Consider the following 18,681-nt stretch of genomic DNA (forward strand, 5'->3'; position numbering starts at 1 on the left):
CATTAGGCTACTGGGGCTGTTTCAATGATGTTAAAGGCCTCATAGCAGAGGATGCTTTTGATGAAAAACTACTTGGGTAATGGATGGTTTTGATCCATTGACCTCTTGGTGACAGGCACATCATGCTTTCTTTGCAATACTCTACTTTCCAATTGGTTTTCTTTCCAAGTATTCTGTTGTCTTTAACAAACTTCAGTTCAGACAATGTTTTTGCGCATTTTCATACTTACATTTGAATGAAAACCACTTGGGTTTAAGTGTTGCACAGTTTTACCTTTACTTTCTCAAGGAGATGGGTGTCTGCATAAGAGAGTAGACGTTTGCAGTGGATGGTTTCGATTCTTTGACCTATTGGTTATGGACACATCACACTTCCTTTGCAATACTCAGCTTTGTCATTTGGTTTTCTTTCCAAGTATTCTGTTGATTTCAACAAAACTTCAGTTCAAACAAATTTTTTGTGCATTTTCATACTTAAATTCAGTTGAAAACCACTTGGGTTTAAGTCTTGCACAGTTTTACCTTTACTTTCCCAAGGAGATGGGTGTCTGCATAAGAGAGTAGACGTTTGCAGTGGATGGTTTCGATTCTTTGACCTATTGGTTATGGACACATCACACTTCCTTTGCAATACTCAGCTTTGTCATTTGGTTTTCTTTCCAAGTATTCTGTTGACTTCAACAAAACTTCAGTTCAAACAAATTTTTTGTGCATTTTCATACTTAAATTCAGTTGAAAACCACTTGGGTTTAAGTCTTGCACAGTTTTAGCTTTACTTTCTCAAGGAGATGGGTGTCTGCATAAGAGAGTAGATGTTTGCAGTGGATGGTTTCGATTCTTTGACCTATTGGTTATGGACACATCACACTTCCTTTGCAATACTCAGCTTTATCATTTGGTTTTCTTTCCAAGTATTCTGTTGATTTCAACAAAACTTCAGTTCAAATAAATTTTTTGTCCATTTTCATACTTACATTCAGTTGAAAACCACTTGGGTTTAAGTCTTGCATAGTTTTAGCTTTACTTTCTCAAGGAGATGGGTGTGTACATAAGAAAGTGTAATAAGTAGCTGGGTGTGTAAATAAGAAAGTGTATGCTAGCAGAGGATGGTTTCGATCCATCGACCTCTGGGTTATGGGCCCAGCACGCTTCCGCTGCGCCACTCTGCTGAAACTCACCCCAGATGGGACTTGAACCCACAATCCCTGGCTTAGGAGGCCAGTGCCTTATCCATTAGGCCACTAGGGCTGTTTCAATGATGTTAAAGGCCTCATAGCAGAGGATGCTTTTGATGAAAAACTACTTGGGTAATGGATGGTTTTGATCCATTGACCTCTTGGTGACAGGCACATCATGCTTTCTTTGCAATACTCTACTTTCCAATTGGTTTTCTTTCCACAAAGCTTTAGTTCAGACAATGTTTTTGCATATTTTCATTCTTACATTCAGTTGAAAACTACTTGGGTAATGGATGGTTTTGATCCTTTGACCTCTTGGTGATGGGCACATCATGCTTCCTTTGCAATACTCTACTTTCCATTTGGTTTTCTTTCCAAGTATTCTGTTGTCTTTAACAAACTTCAGTTCAGACAATGTTTTTACGCATTTTCATACTTACATTTGAATGAAAACCACTTGGGTTTAAGTGTTGCACAGTTTTACCTTTACTTTCTCAAGGAGATGGGTGTCTGCATAAGAGAGTAGACGTTTGCAGTGGATGGTTTCGATTCTTTGACCTATTGGTTATGGACACATCACACTTCCTTTGCAATACTCAAGCTTTGTCATTTGGTTTTCTTTCCAAGTATTCTGTTGATTTCAACAAAACTTCAGTTCAAACAAATTTTTTGTGCATTTTCATACTTAAATTCAGTTGAAAACCACTTGGGTTTAAGTCTTGCACAGTTTTACCTTTACTTTCCCAAGGAGATGGGTGTCTGCATAAGAGAGTAGACGTTTGCAGTGGATGGTTTCGATTCTTTGACCTATTGGTTATGGACACATCACACTTCCTTTGCAATACTCAGCTTTGTCATTTGGTTTTCTTTCCAAGTATTCTGTTGATTTCAACAAAACTTCAGTTCAAACAAATTTTTTGTGCATTTTCATACTTAAATTCAGTTGAAAACCACTTGGGTTTAAGTCTTGCACAGTTTTAGCTTTACTTTCTCAAGGAGATGGGTGTCTGCATAAGAGAGTAGATGTTTGCAGTGGATGGTTTCGATTCTTTGACCTATTGGTTATGGACACATCACACTTCCTTTGCAATACTCAGCTTTATCATTTGGTTTTCTTTCCAAGTATTCTGTTGATTTCAACAAAACTTCAGTTCAAATAAATTTTTTGTCCATTTTCATACTTACATTCAGTTGAAAACCACTTGGGTTTAAGTCTTGCATAGTTTTAGCTTTACTTTCTCAAGGAGATGGGTGTGTACATAAGAAAGTGTAATAAGTAGCTGGGTGTGTAAATAAGAAAGTGTATGCTAGCAGAGGATGGTTTCGATCCATCGACCTCTGGGTTATGGGCCCAGCACGCTTCCGCTGCGCCACTCTGCTGAAACTCACCCCAGATGGGACTTGAACCCACAATCCCTGGCTTAGGAGGCCAGTGCCTTATCCATTAGGCCACTGGGGCTGTTTCAATGATGTTAAAGGCCTCATAGCAGAGGATGCTTTTGATGAAAAACTACTTGGGTAATGGATGGTTTTGATCCATTGACCTCTTGGTGACAGGCACATCATGCTTTCTTTGCAATACTCTACTTTCCAATTGGTTTTCTTTCCACAAAGCTTTAGTTCAGACAATGTTTTTGCATATTTTCATTCTTACATTCAGTTGAAAACTACTTGGGTAATGGATGGTTTTGATCCTTTGACCTCTTGGTGATGGGCACATCATGCTTCCTTTGCAATACTCTACTTTCCATTTGGTTTTCTTTCCAAGTATTCTGTTGTCTTTAACAAACTTCAGTTCAGACAATGTTTTTGCGCATTTTCATACTTACATTTGAATGAAAACCACTTGGGTTTAAGTGTTGCACAGTTTTACCTTTACTTTCTCAAGGAGATGGGTGTCTGCATAAGAGAGTAGACGTTTGCAGTGGATGGTTTCGATTCTTTGACCTATTGGTTATGGACACCTCACACTTCCTTTGCAATACTCAGCTTTGTCATTTGATTTTCTTTCCAAGTATTCTGTTGATTTCAACAAAACTTCAGTTCAAACAAATTTTTTGTGCATTTTCATACTTAAATTCAGTTGAAAACCACTTGGGTTTAAGTCTTGCACAGTTTTAGCTTTACTTTCTCAAGGAGATGGGTGTCTGCATAAGAGAGTAGATGTTTGCAGTGGATGGTTTTGATTCTTTGACCTATTGGTTATGGACACATCACACTTCCTTTGCAATACTCAGCTTTATCATTTGGTTTTCTTTCCAAGTATTCTGTTGATTTCAACAAAACTTCAGTTCAAATAAATTTTTTGTCCATTTTCATACTTACATTCAGTTGAAAACCACTTGGGTTTAAGTCTTGCATAGTTTTAGCTTTACTTTCTCAAGGAGATGGGTGTGTAAATAAGAAAGTGTATGCTAGCAGAGGATGGTTTCGATCCATCGACCTCTGGGTTATGGGCCCAGCACGCTTCCGCTGCGCCACTCTGCTGAAACTCACCCCAGATGGGACTTGAACTCACAAGGCTTAGGAGGCCAGTGCCTTATCCATTAGGCTACTGGGGCTGTTTCAATGATGTTAAAGGCCTCATAGAGGATGCTTTTGATGAAAAACTACTTGGGTAATGGATGGTTTTGATCCATTGACCTCTTGGTGACAGGCACATCATGCTTTCTTTGCAATACTCTACTTTCCAATTGGTTTTCTTTCCACAAAGCTTTAGTTCAGACAATGTTTTTGCATATTTTCATTCTTACATTCAGTTGAAAACTACTTGGGTAATGGATGGTTTTGATCCTTTGACCTCTTGGTGATGGGCACATCATGCTTCCTTTGCAATACTCTACTTTCCATTTGGTTTTCTTTCCAAGTATTCTGTTGTCTTTAACAAACTTCAGTTCAGACAATGTTTTTGCGCATTTTCATACTTACATTTGAATGAAAACCACTTGGGTTTAAGTGTTGCACAGTTTTACCTTTACTTTCCCAAGGAGATGGGTGTCTGCATAAGAGAGTAGACGTTTGCAGTGGATGGTTTCGATTCTTTGACCTATTGGTTATGGACACATCACACTTCCTTTGCAATACTCAGCTTTGTCATTTGGTTTTCTTTCCAAGTATTCTGTTGATTTCAAGAAAACGTATCGGTTACCTAACGTAACCTCGGTTCTCTCTAGATGAGGGAACGAGTATTGCGTAAGCTAGCTTACGCTACGGGAAAGATTCATCTTTTCTGAGATATTGAAGCCAAAAAATTATCCTTAATTTTTGTATCCATTGTCAACGCAGTGCGGCAGCTGCAGACCTTGAGCGGGCTAGCTAGCGAGCTCATAGGTTGCTCTGCGGCAACTGCTGCAGCCTATAGACGAGCTTGGGCGAACTCGCATCCAATGAGAGGCGTCCGCGCGCTCACTGCATCAAAGCCCGCCAAAAAGGGCGTGACTAGAGTGCATATAAGCGTAGTTCGTAGGCTGGAACCCTGGTTTTCATTGACTGAAGCGAAAAGTCGCTCGTGGCGCGAAGCACGGCCGGCTACGCAATACTCGTTCCCTCATCTAGAGAGAACCGAGGTTACGTTAGGTAACCGATACGTTCTCTTACGAGAGGTTCTCTCGTATTGCGTAAGCTAGCTTACGCTACGGGAACCCATTGTCAACGCCGTGCGCGCCAAGCATCCACTGTATAAGCCCCAGGGAATTAAGGGGGACCCGGGGAGCCCTTATGAGTGGGGAAATAATATTTGGCCGGCAAGAATGCGGGTCATTGATTGTGTAATACATAAGCACATAGTAGGACGGGAACGACAGAGCGGCGGTGCCGGTCTGTGTGGAATGTGTCCCATCAGTGCAGCTCACCAGGGGAGCTGTAGCGTATTAAACCGCTAGTAGTTTTGCCTGCAGAGCGGGCACTTCCATATTGTAAAATCTGACAAAGGTGGAGGGGAAGTCCATCCCGCTGCCACACATATGTCGTGAATGGAAATTCCGCTGGACCATGCCCACGAGGATGCCATGCCTCTAGTGGAGTGAGCCCTAATGCCCAACGGGCATGGCAGGTCTTTGACGCCGTATGCAGCAGCAATAGCGTCCACTATCCATCTAGATAGTGTCTGTTTCGAGGCGGCGAGACCTTTGGTGCGCCCTCCGAACGAAACGAAAAGCTGCTCGGAGCGTCTGAAAGCAGCGGAGCGTGCAGTATACAATCTCAGTGCTCTGACCGGGCAAAGGAGATTGGCGTCGCGTTCGCTATCCGGTGCTGGCAGCGCCGATAGGGAAATGACCTGTGCTCTGAAAGGAGTACCGATCACCTTGGGAACATAGCCGTGTCTAGGCTTTAAAATGACCTTGGAGTCACTTGGTCCAAACTCAAGACACGCAGCGCTGACAGACAGCGCGTGAAGGTCTCCCACACGTTTGACTGATGACAGGGCAGTCAGAAAAGCGGTTTTGAGTGAAAGGTATTTCAAATCCACGGATTGAAGTGGTTCGAAAGGGGGGCTTTCATAGTTTCGAGAACTATAGAAAGATCCCAGATAGGAACCGATGGGGGCGCGGGGGTTCATCCTTCTAGCTCCCTGAGGAAGCGGATGACCAGCTCGTTTTTACCCCATGACTGGCCGTGCAGGGGTTCAGCGAACGCCGCAACGGCCGCCACATACACTTTGAGCGTGGATGGGGATCTGCCCTCATCCAGCAGCTCTTGTAGAAATACGAGCAGCGACGACACCCCACATGTCCGTGGGTCCAGGTCTCTGTCGGTGCACCATTTTGAGAACACAGACCATTTTGACGCATAGAGTCTTCTCGTGGAAGGGGCTCTAGCGTGTATGATGGTGTTTATTACTCCTTCTGGCAGAGCGACGGGTAGTCGTTGATCACCCACGCATGCAGCGCCCAGCGCTCTGGGTGGGGATGCCAGATTGTGCCGCGAGCTTGAGAGAGGAGATCTGCTCTCACTGGGATGGGCCACGGCGCTGTCAGTGACAGCTGCGTAAGCTCCGGGAACCATGTCTGATTCTCCCAACGCGGGGCTATGAGGAGCACCGAGTGACGCTGTTTCCTGATCCTCTGCATTACCTGTGGCAATAGCGAGACGGGAGGGAAGGCGTAAAGCGGGCGTCTGGGCCAGTCCTGGGCCAGCACGTCCTCGCTTCGAGAAAAATACTGGGCAGTGAGAGTTCTCTTTGGACGCAAAGAGGTCTATCTCTGCTCTGCCGAATAGGTGCCATAACGTCTGGACTGTTTGAGCGTGCAGGGACCATTCCCTGGGGGAATATTGTCTCTGGACAGTCTGTCCGGGCCGTCGTTCAGGTGGCCTGGCACGTGCGTCGCCCTCAGCGAGCGCAGGTGGCACTGGGACCAACTCAGTATGCGTTTTGTCAGATGGAAGAGGTTCCTGGATCTGACACCGCCCTGACGGTTTAGGTAGGATACCACAGATCTGTTGTCCGAACGGACCAGGACGTGGTGACCCTGAATGACCGGGAGAAAGCGCACGAGCGCGTACTCGACCGCTATCATTTCCAGACAATTTATGTGAAGGAGCTTTTCCTGAACTGACCATAGGCCGAAAACCGGAGAGCCCTCGCGAGACCGCGCCCCAACCCGTGTTGGACGCGTCTGTCGAGATGACTTTTCGGTGAGATACAGCTCCCATTGTCACTCCCCGCTGATACCATTCGGCCACTGTCCAGGGCTGCAGAGCTGATATGCAGGTCTGAGTCACCTTGATGGGCTGGCGGCCTGTGGCCCAAGCCCGGCGAGACGCCGGGTGTTTAGCCAATGCTGAAGCGGGCGCATGTGCAGTAAACCCAGCTGAAGTACTGCTGCGGCTGAGGCCATGTAACCTAGCACTCTCTGGAATTTCTTCAGAGGCGTGAGGCTGTTCATCTGAAAAGATGCGGCTAGTCGCTGAACACGGCGTCGCGCGCTGTGTAGATAAGCGAGCCGTCATTGCCACGGAGTCTAGTTCTATTCCCAGGAAGGAAATGGTCTGACTGGGCTGTAGTGAGCTCTTGGTCCAATTGACTGCAAGACCCAAACTGTTCAGATGGCTGAGGAGAACTGCTCTGTGAGACAGAAGCTCCATATGTGACTGAGCCATAATCAGCCAGTCGTCCAAATAGTTCAGAATTCGCAAACCCTGACTCCGCAGGGAGTGCGGCGCCGCATCCATGCACTTCGTGAAAGTACGAGGTGCTAAGGACAGGCCGAACGGAAGGACGGTGTATTGATAAACCTGGCCGTCGAAGGCAAATCTCAAGAATGGCCTGTGACGGGATTTATCTGAATCTGAAAGTATGCATCTTTCAGATCGAGAGAAATAAACCAGTCCCCTGGCGCACATGCGCGAGGAGTTTCCTGATTGTAAGCATTTTGAACGGTCTTTTGCAAGCACCTTGTTCAAAACCCTGAGATCTAATATGGGTCTGAGGCCGCCGTCTTTCTTGGGAACAAGAAAATAACGGCTGTAAAGCCCGACTCGCTCAGAGAGGGTGGCACTTTTCTATGGCCCTTTTGCACAGAAGGCTTGCTATTTCTGAACGAAGCATGCACGCTGCTTCCGTGTTCACAGTGGTTTCGAGCCAGCTCTGAAGCGAGGGGCGGCGATCGAACTGTAGCAAATAGCCCTGTTGTATTGTGCTTAACACCCACTTGGATATCCCTGGAATAGCTTCCCACGCTTTGAAGCGTAACGCTAGAGGGTGAATGGCCAATTCGCTCTGATTGCCGCACACAGAGCTGAACAAAATGTGTGAGCGCGTTTAGTGTGTTCATGCATGATTGCTCGCAGACAGCATGAACAGGCTGTTTTGTGAGTGACTTCCCGATTGGAATGAATGGGGAAAGAGTCACATCTGTTACGTGATGCGCAAGCATAGTCATGGGCACGGGACTTACACACAGAGGAATGGTTGCTGGCCGTGTAACAGAGCGGGCAGAGAATGGGCGCGCGCACGCATTTGTGGGCGCATTTATTGACTCTAGCGCTCGAGCGGTTCGTAACCGCTTTATGAGAGCGTGCTCTGATAGGGGCACGGGATGTGTTATGCTTGTGTGTAGGGGCGAACACTGGGTTGTGGGCACTTTTTCTACACATAAGACATGTTTGCTCTTTACAAGATTTATTTGGGTCGCCGTGAAAACGGCGTTTGAGTGCAGGCAAGCGGGCAGTGTCACCGGCTTGTTGGCTGCTAAATTCACCACTGTAGTAGCCTGAGAGAAGGGGACTGACAGGGGGTAAAGCTTTGACAGTGGTCCGGCGCGGCGGGACTGAGCCGTCGTTTGTTCAACACAGTTAGGAAGACTTCGGCTGCTCGGGTTTCAGCGTTACCTTAGATCGAGGCCCGCGGGGAGGCGGTCTGCGGCGGCTGTCTGAGCCTGATCGAGGGCGGCCGCCCTGTCGACGCTGAGAAGTCTGAGATTGTTGAACTGGGCGCTGTGAAGAGGCTCGTGCAGGAGGCTGATCACGTGAGCGGCCTGCAGAGGAGCTAGCGCGACGCGGCAGGAAGAGGTTCATGGCTTGGGTGGCTTTCTGGACTTCTGAGAAGCGGTCAACAATGCCACTCACCGCGGAGCCGAAGAGACCGGTTGGAGAGAGCGGTGCGTTGAGGAACGTGGAGCGCTCTGCTTCTCCCATGTCGGCTAGTGTTAGCCATAAGTGTCTCTCGGTCACAGTCAGCGAGGCCATGCACTTCCCTAGAGCTTGGGCTGCAGCTTTGGTAGCCTGAAGGGCGAGGTCTGTCGCGCCAGTAGATCAGTAACAGCCTCTGGGTGCCTGCCTTTCTCATCCCACTCCGAAGAAGGTCTGCTTGTAGGATCTGTAAAATGGCCATTGAGTGCAGAGCAGATGCGGCTTGGCCGGCGGCGGAATAGGCGCGGCCAACATAGGCGGAAGTCGCTCTGCAGGCCTTAGACGGGAGCACAGGCTTGGAACGCCATCTCGCGGAGGGCGGACAAAGGTGTGCTGCTACCGAGTCCTCGACCGGGGGATGGAGGAGTAGCCTCTCTCAGTGGCGCCGTCCACCGGCCGAGAGAGGTGGAGACGTGTGAACGGGTCCTGGCTGAAAACGGAGCGTTCCACGACTTTGCAAGCTCCGTATGTAATTCCGGCAGGAAGGGAGCGGCCGGGCAGCGGGTGTAGAGCGGCGATGGCTTTGAAGAAAGCAGCCGTCGAGTCTGTTGGGTGCCTGCTCAGGGGCGGTGACCACTCGAGCCCGAGGCGGTCGACGGCCTGTGTGAGGAGGCGTGTTAACTCCCTTCGACTCGGCGCGGGTCCTGCTGGATTCCTGGGCTGAGGAGGAGGCTTGGGAGCCTGTCCACTCCTCGCTGTCCGAAGCCATGATGGAACAGCAGCCCTTATCCTCCGCTCGTCATCCGAGATGGCAGCAGTGCGGCCGCTCGGCGGCAACTGCGCTGGCGTCCGGGGCGGGGAGGGTGAAAGCGATGCTCGAGGGAGATGCTCGGCGAGGCAGTCGCTTCAACCACAGTTTCCGGCAGCCTTTGTGAGCGGCGCTTCTTCCTGCGCGGCTGAGGGTAAGCGGCGTGGCGGTTTCTGCTTTGACCGCTCGAGTCGAGCCCGCAGGGTCGACATCGGTAGCTCCTCGCAGAAATCGCATCCGCCCTCAGTGAGGGCGAGCTCTGCGTGCCCCAGTCCCAGGCAGAGAGCGCAGATGATGTGGCGGTCTCCTGTGCTGAGAAGGGCGCGACATGAGGCGCAAGTGGAGCGAGGCATCTTGAAAAAGACGCTCGTACTCTTTTGTGAATAGTTCGTGAGAACTAGCTTGCTTAATAAAAGGATACGTCGTCGGATGGCGTAGCTTCGCAGGATGGCTGAAGGTGGCTGAGACGGCCGGCTTCTTCTAGCGCTGTCCACGCTTGCTAGATGCCCCTCAAACGGCGACGCGGCTTCCAGGTCAGCGATGCGGAGAGCTTCGCTGAAGAGATGAAAATCAGGGTTCCAGCCTACGAACTACACTTATATGCACTCTAGTCACGCCCTTTTGGCGGGCTTTGATGCAGTGAGCGCGGACGCCTCTCATTGGATGCGAGTTACGCCCAAGCTCGTCTATAGGCTGCAGCAGTTGCCGCAGAGCAACCTATGAGCTCGCTAGCTAGCCCGCTCAAGGTCTGCAGCTGCCGCACTGCGTTGACAATGGATACAAAAATTAAGGATAATTTTTTGGCTTCAATATCTCAGAAAAGATGAATCTTTCCCGTAGCGTAAGCTAGCTTACGCAATACGAGAGAACCTCTCGTAAGAGAACTTCAGTTCAAACAAATTTTTTGTGCATTTTCATACTTAAATTCAGTTGAAAACCACTTGGGTTTAAGTCTTGCACAGTTTTACCTTTACTTTCCCAAGGAGATGGGTGTCTGCATAAGAGAGTAGACGTTTGCAGTGGATGGTTTCGATTCTTTGACCTATTGGTTATGGACACATCACACTTCCTTTGCAATACTCAGCTTTGTCATTTGGTTTTCTTTCCAAGTATTCTGTTGATTTCAACAAAACTTCAGTTCAAACAAATTTTTTGTGCATTTTCATACTTAAATTCAGTTGAAAACCACTTGGGTTTAAGTCTTGCACAGTTTTAGCTTTACTTTCTCAAGGAGATGGGTGTCTACATAAGCGAGTAGATGTTTTCAGTGGATGGTTTCGATTCTTTGACCTATTGGTTATGGACACATCACACTTCCTTTGCAATACTCAGCTTTATCATTTGGTTTTCTTTCCAAGTATTCTGTTGATTTCAAGAAAACTTCAGTTCAAACAAATTTTTTGTGCATTTTCATACTTAAATTCAGTTGAAAACCACTTGGGTTTAAGTCTTGCACAGTTTTAGCTTTACTTTCTCAAGGAGGTGGGTGTCTGCATAAGAGAGTAGATGTTTGCAGTGGATGGTTTCGATTCTTTGACCTATTGGTTATGGACACATCACACTTCCTTTGCAATACTCAGCTTTATCATTTGGTTTTCTTTCCAAGTATTCTGTTGATTTCAACAAAACTTCAGTTCAAATAAATTTTTTGTCCATTTTCATACTTACATTCAGTTGAAAACCACTTGGGTTTAAGTCTTGCATAGTTTTAGCTTTACTTTCTCAAGGAGATGGGTGTGTACATAAGAAAGTGTAATAAGTAGCTGGGTGTGTAAATAAGAAAGTGTATGCTAGCAGAGGATGGTTTCAATCCATCGACCTCTGGGTTATGGGCCCAGCACGCTTCAGCTGCGCCACTCTGCTGAAACTCACCCCAGATGGGACTTGAACTCACAAGGCTTAGGAGGCCAGTGCCTTATCCATTAGGCTACTGGGGCTGTTTCAATGATGTTAAAGGCCTCATAGAGGATGCTTTTGATGAAAAACTACTTGGGTAATGGATGGTTTTGATCCATTGACCTCTTGGTGACAGGCACATCATGCTTTCTTTGCAATACTCTACTTTCCAATTGGTTTTCTTTCCACAAAGCTTTAGTTCAGACAATGTTTTTGCATATTTTCATTCTTACATTCAGTTGAAAACTACTTGGGTAATGGATGGTTTTGATCCTTTGACCTCTTGGTGATGGGCACATCATGCTTCCTTTGCAATACTCTACTTTCCATTTGGTTTTCTTTCCAAGTATTCTGTTGTCTTTAACAAACTTCAGTTCAGACAATGTTTTTACGCATTTTCATACTTACATTTGAATGAAAACCACTTGGGTTTAAGTGTTGCACAGTTTTACCTTTACTTTCCCAAGGAGATGGGTGTCTGCATAAGAGAGTAGACGTTTGCAGTGGATGGTTTCGATTCTTTGACCTATTGGTTATGGACACATCACACTTCCTTTGCAATACTCAGCTTTGTCATTTGGTTTTCTTTCCAAGTATTCTGTTGATTTCAAGAAAACTTCAGTTCAAACAAATTTTTTGTGCATTTTCATACTTAAATTCAGTTGAAAACCACTTGGGTTTAAGTCTTGCACAGTTTTACCTTTACTTTCCCAAGGAGATGGGTGTCTGCATAAGAGAGTAGACGTTTGCAGTGGATGGTTTCGATTCTTTGACCTATTGGTTATGGACACATCACACTTCCTTTGCAATACTCAGCTTTGTCATTTGGTTTTCTTTCCAAGTATTCTGTTGATTTCAACAAAACTTCAGTTCAAACAAATTTTTTGTGCATTTTCATACTTAAATTCAGTTGAAAACCACTTGGGTTTAAGTCTTGCACAGTTTTAGCTTTACTTTCTCAAGGAGATGGGTGTCTACATAAGCGAGTAGATGTTTGCAGTGGATGGTTTCGATTCTTTGACCTATTGGTTATGGACACATCACACTTCCTTTGCAATACTCAGCTTTATCATTTGGTTTTCTTTCCAAGTATTCTGTTGATTTCAACAAAACTTCAGTTCAAATAAATTTTTTGTCCATTTTCATACTTACATTCAGTTGAAAACCACTTGGGTTTAAGTCTTGCATAGTTTTAGCTTTACTTTCTCAAGGAGATGGGTGTGTACATAAGAAAGTGTAATAAGTAGCTGGGTGTGTAAATAAGAAAGTGTATGCTAGCAGAGGATGGTTTCAATCCATCGACCTCTGGGTTATGGGCCCAGCACGCTTCGCTGCGCCACTCTGCTGAAACTCACCCCAGATGGGACTTGAACTCACAAGGCTTAGGAGGCCAGTGCCTTATCCATTAGGCTACTGGGGCTGTTTCAATGATGTTAAAGGCCTCATAGAGGATGCTTTTGATGAAAAACTACTTGGGTAATGGATGGTTTTGATCCATTGACCTCTTGGTGACAGGCACATCATGCTTTCTTTGCAATACTCTACTTTCCAATTGGTTTTCTTTCCACAAAGCTTTAGTTCAGACAATGTTTTTGCATATTTTCATTCTTACATTCAGCTGAAAACTACTTGGGTAATGGATGGTTTTGATCCTTTGACCTCTTGGTGATGGGCACATCATGCTTCCTTTGCAATACTCTACTTTCCATTTGGTTTTCTTTCCAAGTATTCTGTTGTCTTTAACAAACTTCAGTTCAGACAATGTTTTTGCGCATTTTCATACTTACATTTGAATGAAAACCACTTGGGTTTAAGTGTTGCACAGTTTTACCTTTACTTTCCCAAGGAGATGGGTGTCTGCATAAGAGAGTAGACGTTTGCAGTGGATGGTTTCGATTCTTTGACCTATTGGTTATGGACACATCACACTTCCTTTGCAATACTCAGCTTTGTCATTTGGTTTTCTTTCCAAGTATTCTGTTGATTTCAAGAAAACTTCAGTTCAAACTAATTTTTTGTGCATTTTCATACTTAAATTCAGTTGAAAACCACTTGGGTTTAAGTCTTGCACAGTTTTACCTTTACTTTCCCAAGGAGATGGGTGTCTGCATAAGAGAGTAGACGTTTGCAGTGGATGGTTTCGATTCTTTGACCTATTGGTTATGGACACATCACACTTCCTTTGCAATACTCAGCTTTGTCATTTGGTTTTCTTTCCAAGTATTCTGTTGATTTCAACAAAACTTCAGTTCAAACAAATTTTTTGTGCATTTTCATACTTAAATTCAGTTGAAAACCACTTGGGTTTAAGTCTTGCACAGTTTTAGCTTTACTTTCTCAAGGAGATGGGTGTCTGCATAAGAGAGTAGATGTTTGCAGTGGATGGTTTCGATTCTTTGACCTATTGGTTATGGACACATCACACTTCCTTTGCAATACTCAGCTTTATCATTTGGATTTCTTTCCAAGTATTCTGTTGATTTCAACAAAACTTTAGTTCAAACAAATGTTTTGTGCATTTTCATACTTAAATTCAGTTGAAAACCAATTGGGTGTAAGTCTTGCACAGTTTTAGCTTTACTTTCTCAAGGAGATGGGTGTGTACATAAGAAAGTGTAATAAGTAGCTGGGTGTGTAAATAAGAAAGTGTATGCTAGCAGAGGATGGTTTCGATCCATCGACCTTTGGGTTATGGGCCCAGCACGCTTCCGCTGCGCCACTCTGCTGAAACTCACCCCAGATGGGACTTGAACTCACAAGGCTTAGGAGGCCAGTGCCTTATCCATTAGGATACTGGGGCTGTTTCAATGATGTTAAAGGCCTCATAGCAGAGGATGCTTTTGATGAAAAACTACTTGGGTAATGGATGGTTTTGATCCATTGACCTCTTGGTGACAGGCACATCATGCTTTCTTTGCAATACTCTACTTTCCAATTGGTTTTCTTTCCACAAAGCTTTAGTTCAGACAATGTTTTTGCATATTTTCATTCTTACATTCAGTTGAAAACTACTTGGGTAATGGATGGTTTTGATCCTTTGACCTCTTGGTGATGGGCACATCATGCTTCCTTTGCAATACTCTACTTTCCATTTGGTTTTCTTTCCAAGTATTCTGTTGTCTTTAACAAACTTCAGTTCAGACAATGTTTTTGCGCATTTTCATACTTACATTTGAATGAAAACCACTTGGGTTTAAGTGTTGCACAGTTTTACCTTTACTTTCTCAAGGAGATGGGTGTCTGCATAAGAGAGTAGACATTTGCAGTGGATGGTTTCGATTCTTTGACCTATTGGTTATGGACACCTCACACTTCCTTTGCAATACTCAGCTTTGTCATTTGATTTTCTTTCCAAGTATTCTGCTGATTTCAACAAAACTTCAGTTCAAACAAATTTTTTGTGCATTTTCATACTTAAATTCAGTTGAAAACCACTTGGGTTTAAGTCTTGCACAGTTTTAGCTTTACTTTCTCAAGGAGATGGGTGTCTGCATAAGAGAGTAGATGTTTGCAGTGGATGGTTTCGATTCTTTGACCTATTGGTTATGGACACATCACACTTCCTTTGCAATACTCAGCTTTATCATTTGGTTTTCTTTCCAAGTATTCTGTTGATTTCAACAAAACTTCAGTTCAAATAAATTCTTTGTCCATTTTCATACTTACATTCAGTTGAAAACCACTTGGGTTTAAGTCTTGCATAGTTTTAGCTTTACTTTCTCAAGGAGATGGGTGTGTACATAAGAAAGTGTAATAAGTAGCTGGGTGTGTAAATAAGAAAGTGTATGCTAGCAGAGGATGGTTTTGATCCATCGACCTCTGGGTTATCGGCCCAGCACGCTTCCACTGCGTCACTCTGCTGAAACTCACCCCAGATGGGACTTGAACTCACAAGGCTTAGGAGGCCAGTGCCTTATCCATTAGGCTACTGGGGCTGTTTCAATGATGTTAAAGGCCTCATAGAGGATGCTTTTGATGAAAAACTACTTGGGTAATGGATGGTTTTGATCCATTGACCTCTTGGTGACAGGCACATCATGCTTTCTTTGCAATACTCTACTTTCCAATTGGTTTTCTTTCCACAAAGCTTTAGTTCAGACAATGTTTTTGCATATTTTCATTCTTACATTCAGTTGAAAACTACTTGGGTAATGGATGGTTTTGATCCTTTGACCTCTTGGTGATGGGCACATCATGCTTCCTTTGCAATACTCTACTTTCCATTTGGTTTTCTTAACAAGTATTCTGTTGTCTTTAACAAACTTCAGTTCAGACAATGTTTTTACGCATTTTCATACTTACATTTGAATGAAAACCACTTGGGTTTAAGTGTTGCACAGTTTTACCTTTACTTTCCCAAGGAGATGGGTGTCTGCATAAGAGAGTAGGCGTTTGCAGTGGATGGTTTCGATTCTTTGACCTATTGGTTATGGACACATCACACTTCCTTTGCAATACTCAGCTTTGTCATTTGGTTTTCTTTCCAAGTATTCTGTTGATTTCAACAAAACTTCAGTTCAAACAAATTTTTTGTGCATTTTCATACTTAAATTCAGTTGAAAACCACTTGGGTTTAAGTCTTGCACAGTTTTACCTTTACTTTCCCAAGGAGATGGGTGTCTGCATAAGAGAGTAGACGTTTGCAGTGGATGGTTTCGATTCTTTGACCTATTGGTTATGGACACATCACACTTCCTTTGCAATACTCAGCTTTGTCATTTGGTTTTCTTTACAAGTATTCTGTTGATTTCAACAAAACTTCAGTTCAAACAAATTTTTTGTGCATTTTCATACTTAAATTCAGTTGAAAACCACTTGGGTTTAAGTCTTGCACAGTTTTAGCTTTACTTTCTCAAGGAGATGGGTGTCTGCATAAGAGAGTAGATGTTTGCAGTGGATGGTTTCGATTCTTTGACCTATTGGTTATGGACACATCACACTTCCTTTGCAATACTCAGCTTTATCATTTGGATTTCTTTCCAAGTATTCTGTTGATTTCAACAAAACTTCAGTTCAAACAAATGTTTTGTGCATTTTCATACTTAAATTCAGTTGAAAACCAATTGGGTTTAAGTCTTGCACAGTTTTAGCTTTACTTTCTCAAGGAGATGGGTGTGTACATAAGAAAGTGTAATAAGTAGCTGGGTGTGTAAATAAGAAAGTGTATGCTAGCAGAGGATGGTTTCGATCCATCGACCTCTGGGTTATGGGCCCAGCACGCTTCCGCTGCGCCACTCTGCTGAAACTCACCCCAGATGGGACTTGAACTCACAAGGCTTAGGAGGCCAGTGCCTTATCCATTAGGATACTTGGGCTGTTTCAATGATGTTAAAGGCCTCATAGCAGAGGATGCTTTTGATGAAAAACTACTTGGGTAATGGATGGTTTTGATCCATTGACCTCTTGGTGACAGGCACATCATGCTTTCTTTGCAATACTCTACTTTCCAATTGGTTTTCTTTCCACAAAGCTTTAGTTCAGACAATGTTTTTGCATATTTTCATTCTTACATTCAGTTGAAAACTACTTGGGTAATGGATGGTTTTGATCCTTTGACCTCTTGGTGATGGGCACATCATGCTTCCTTTGCAATACTCTACTTTCCATTTGGTTTTCTTTCCAAGTATTCTGTTGTCTTTAACAAACTTCAGTTCAGACAATGTTTTTGCGCATTTTCATACTTACATTTGAATGAAAACCACTTGGGTTTAAGTGTTGCACAGTTTTACCTTTACTTTCTCAAGGAGATGGGTGTCTGCATAAGAGAGTAGACGTTTGCAGTGGATGGTTTCGATTCTTTGACCTATTGGTTATGGACACATCACACTTCCTTTGCAATACTCAGCTTTGTCATTTGGTTTTCTTTCCAAGTATTCTGTTGATTTCAACAAAACTTCAGTTCAAACAAATTTTTTGTGCATTTTCATACTTAAATTCAGTTGAAAACCACTTGGGTTTAAGTCTTGCACAGTTTTACCTTTACTTTCCCAAGGAGATGGGTGTCTGCATAAGAGAGTAGACGTTTGCAGTGGATGGTTTCGATTCTTTGACCTATTGGTTATGGACACATCACACTTCCTTTGCAATACTCAGCTTTATCATTTGGTTTTCTTTCCAAGTATTCTGTTGATTTCAACAAAACTTCAGTTCAAATAAATTTTTTGTCCATTTTCATACTTACATTCAGTTGAAAACCACTTGGGTTTAAGTCTTGCATAGTTTTAGCTTTACTTTCTCAAGGAGATGGGTGTGTACATAAGAAAGTGTAATAAGTAGCTGGGTGTGTAAATAAGAAAGTGTATGCTAGCAGAGCGATGGTTTCAATCCATCGACCTCTGGGTTATGGGCCCAGCACGCTTCGCTGCGCCACTCTGCTGAAACTCACCCCAGATGGGACTTGAACCCACAAGGCTTAGGAGGCCAGTGCCTTATCCATTAGGCTACTGGGGCTGTTTCAATGATGTTAAAGGCCTCATAGCAGAGGATGCTTTTGATGAAAAACTACTTGGGTAATGGATGGTTTTGATCCATTGACCTCTTGGTGACAGGCACATCATGCTTTCTTTGCAATACTCTACTTTCCAATTGGTTTTCTTTCCACAAAGCTTTAGTTCAGACAATGTTTTTGCATATTTTCATTCTTACATTCAGTTGAAAACTACTTGGGTAATGGATGGTTTTGATCCTTTGACCTCTTGGTGATGGGCACATCATACTTCCTTTGCAATACTCTACTTTCCATTTGGTTTTCTTTCCAAGTATTCTGTTGTCTTTAACAAACTTCAGTTCAGACAAAGTTTTTGCGCATTTTCATACTTACATTTGAATGAAAACCATTGGGTTTAAGTGTTGCACAGTTTTACCTTTACTTTCCCAAGGAGATGGGTGTCTGCATAAGAGAGTAGACGTTTGCAGTGGATGGTTTCGATTCTTTGACCTATTGGTTATGGACACATCACACTTCCTTTGCAATACTCAGCTTTGTCATTTGGTTTTCTTTCCAAGTATTCTGTTGATTTCAACAAAACTTCAGTTCAAACAAATTTTTTGTGCATTTTCATACTTAAATTCAGTTGAAAACCACTTGGGTTTAAGTCTTGCACAGTTTTACCTTTACTTTCCCAAGGAGATGGGTGTCTGCATAAGAGAGTAGACGTTTGCAGTGGATGGTTTCGATTCTTTGACCTATTGGTTATGGACACATCACACTTCCTTTGCAATACTCAGCTT

General features: G+C 43.9%; 7 non-coding genes across 7 annotated transcripts; all 7 read right to left on the minus strand.

Annotated features, from left to right (window-relative positions):
• Positions 1-1,097: 1,097 nt before the first annotated feature.
• Positions 1,098-1,169, minus strand: trnam-cau (transfer RNA methionine (anticodon CAU)). Its single transcript has one exon. It is a non-coding gene; the product is annotated as a tRNA-Met (tRNA).
• Positions 1,170-1,175: 6 nt separating this feature from the next.
• Positions 1,176-1,248, minus strand: trnar-ccu (transfer RNA arginine (anticodon CCU)). Its single transcript has one exon. It is a non-coding gene; the product is annotated as a tRNA-Arg (tRNA).
• A 1,238-nt stretch (positions 1,249-2,486) lies between these two features.
• trnam-cau (transfer RNA methionine (anticodon CAU)) lies at positions 2,487-2,558 on the minus strand. The gene has a single exon. It is a non-coding gene; the product is annotated as a tRNA-Met (tRNA).
• A 6-nt stretch (positions 2,559-2,564) lies between these two features.
• Positions 2,565-2,637, minus strand: trnar-ccu (transfer RNA arginine (anticodon CCU)). Its single transcript has one exon. It is a non-coding gene; the product is annotated as a tRNA-Arg (tRNA).
• A 956-nt stretch (positions 2,638-3,593) lies between these two features.
• On the minus strand, positions 3,594-3,665 carry trnam-cau (transfer RNA methionine (anticodon CAU)). Its single transcript has one exon. It is a non-coding gene; the product is annotated as a tRNA-Met (tRNA).
• An 11,575-nt stretch (positions 3,666-15,240) lies between these two features.
• trnai-gau (transfer RNA isoleucine (anticodon GAU)) lies at positions 15,241-15,312 on the minus strand. Its single transcript has one exon. It is a non-coding gene; the product is annotated as a tRNA-Ile (tRNA).
• Positions 15,313-16,620: 1,308 nt separating this feature from the next.
• trnam-cau (transfer RNA methionine (anticodon CAU)) lies at positions 16,621-16,692 on the minus strand. The gene has a single exon. It is a non-coding gene; the product is annotated as a tRNA-Met (tRNA).
• Positions 16,693-18,681: the final 1,989 nt, after the last annotated feature.

The sequence above is a fragment of the Xyrauchen texanus genome, chromosome 9, assembly GCF_025860055.1.
Source record: "Xyrauchen texanus isolate HMW12.3.18 chromosome 9, RBS_HiC_50CHRs, whole genome shotgun sequence".
Classification (NCBI taxonomy): domain Eukaryota; kingdom Metazoa; phylum Chordata; class Actinopteri; order Cypriniformes; family Catostomidae; genus Xyrauchen; species Xyrauchen texanus.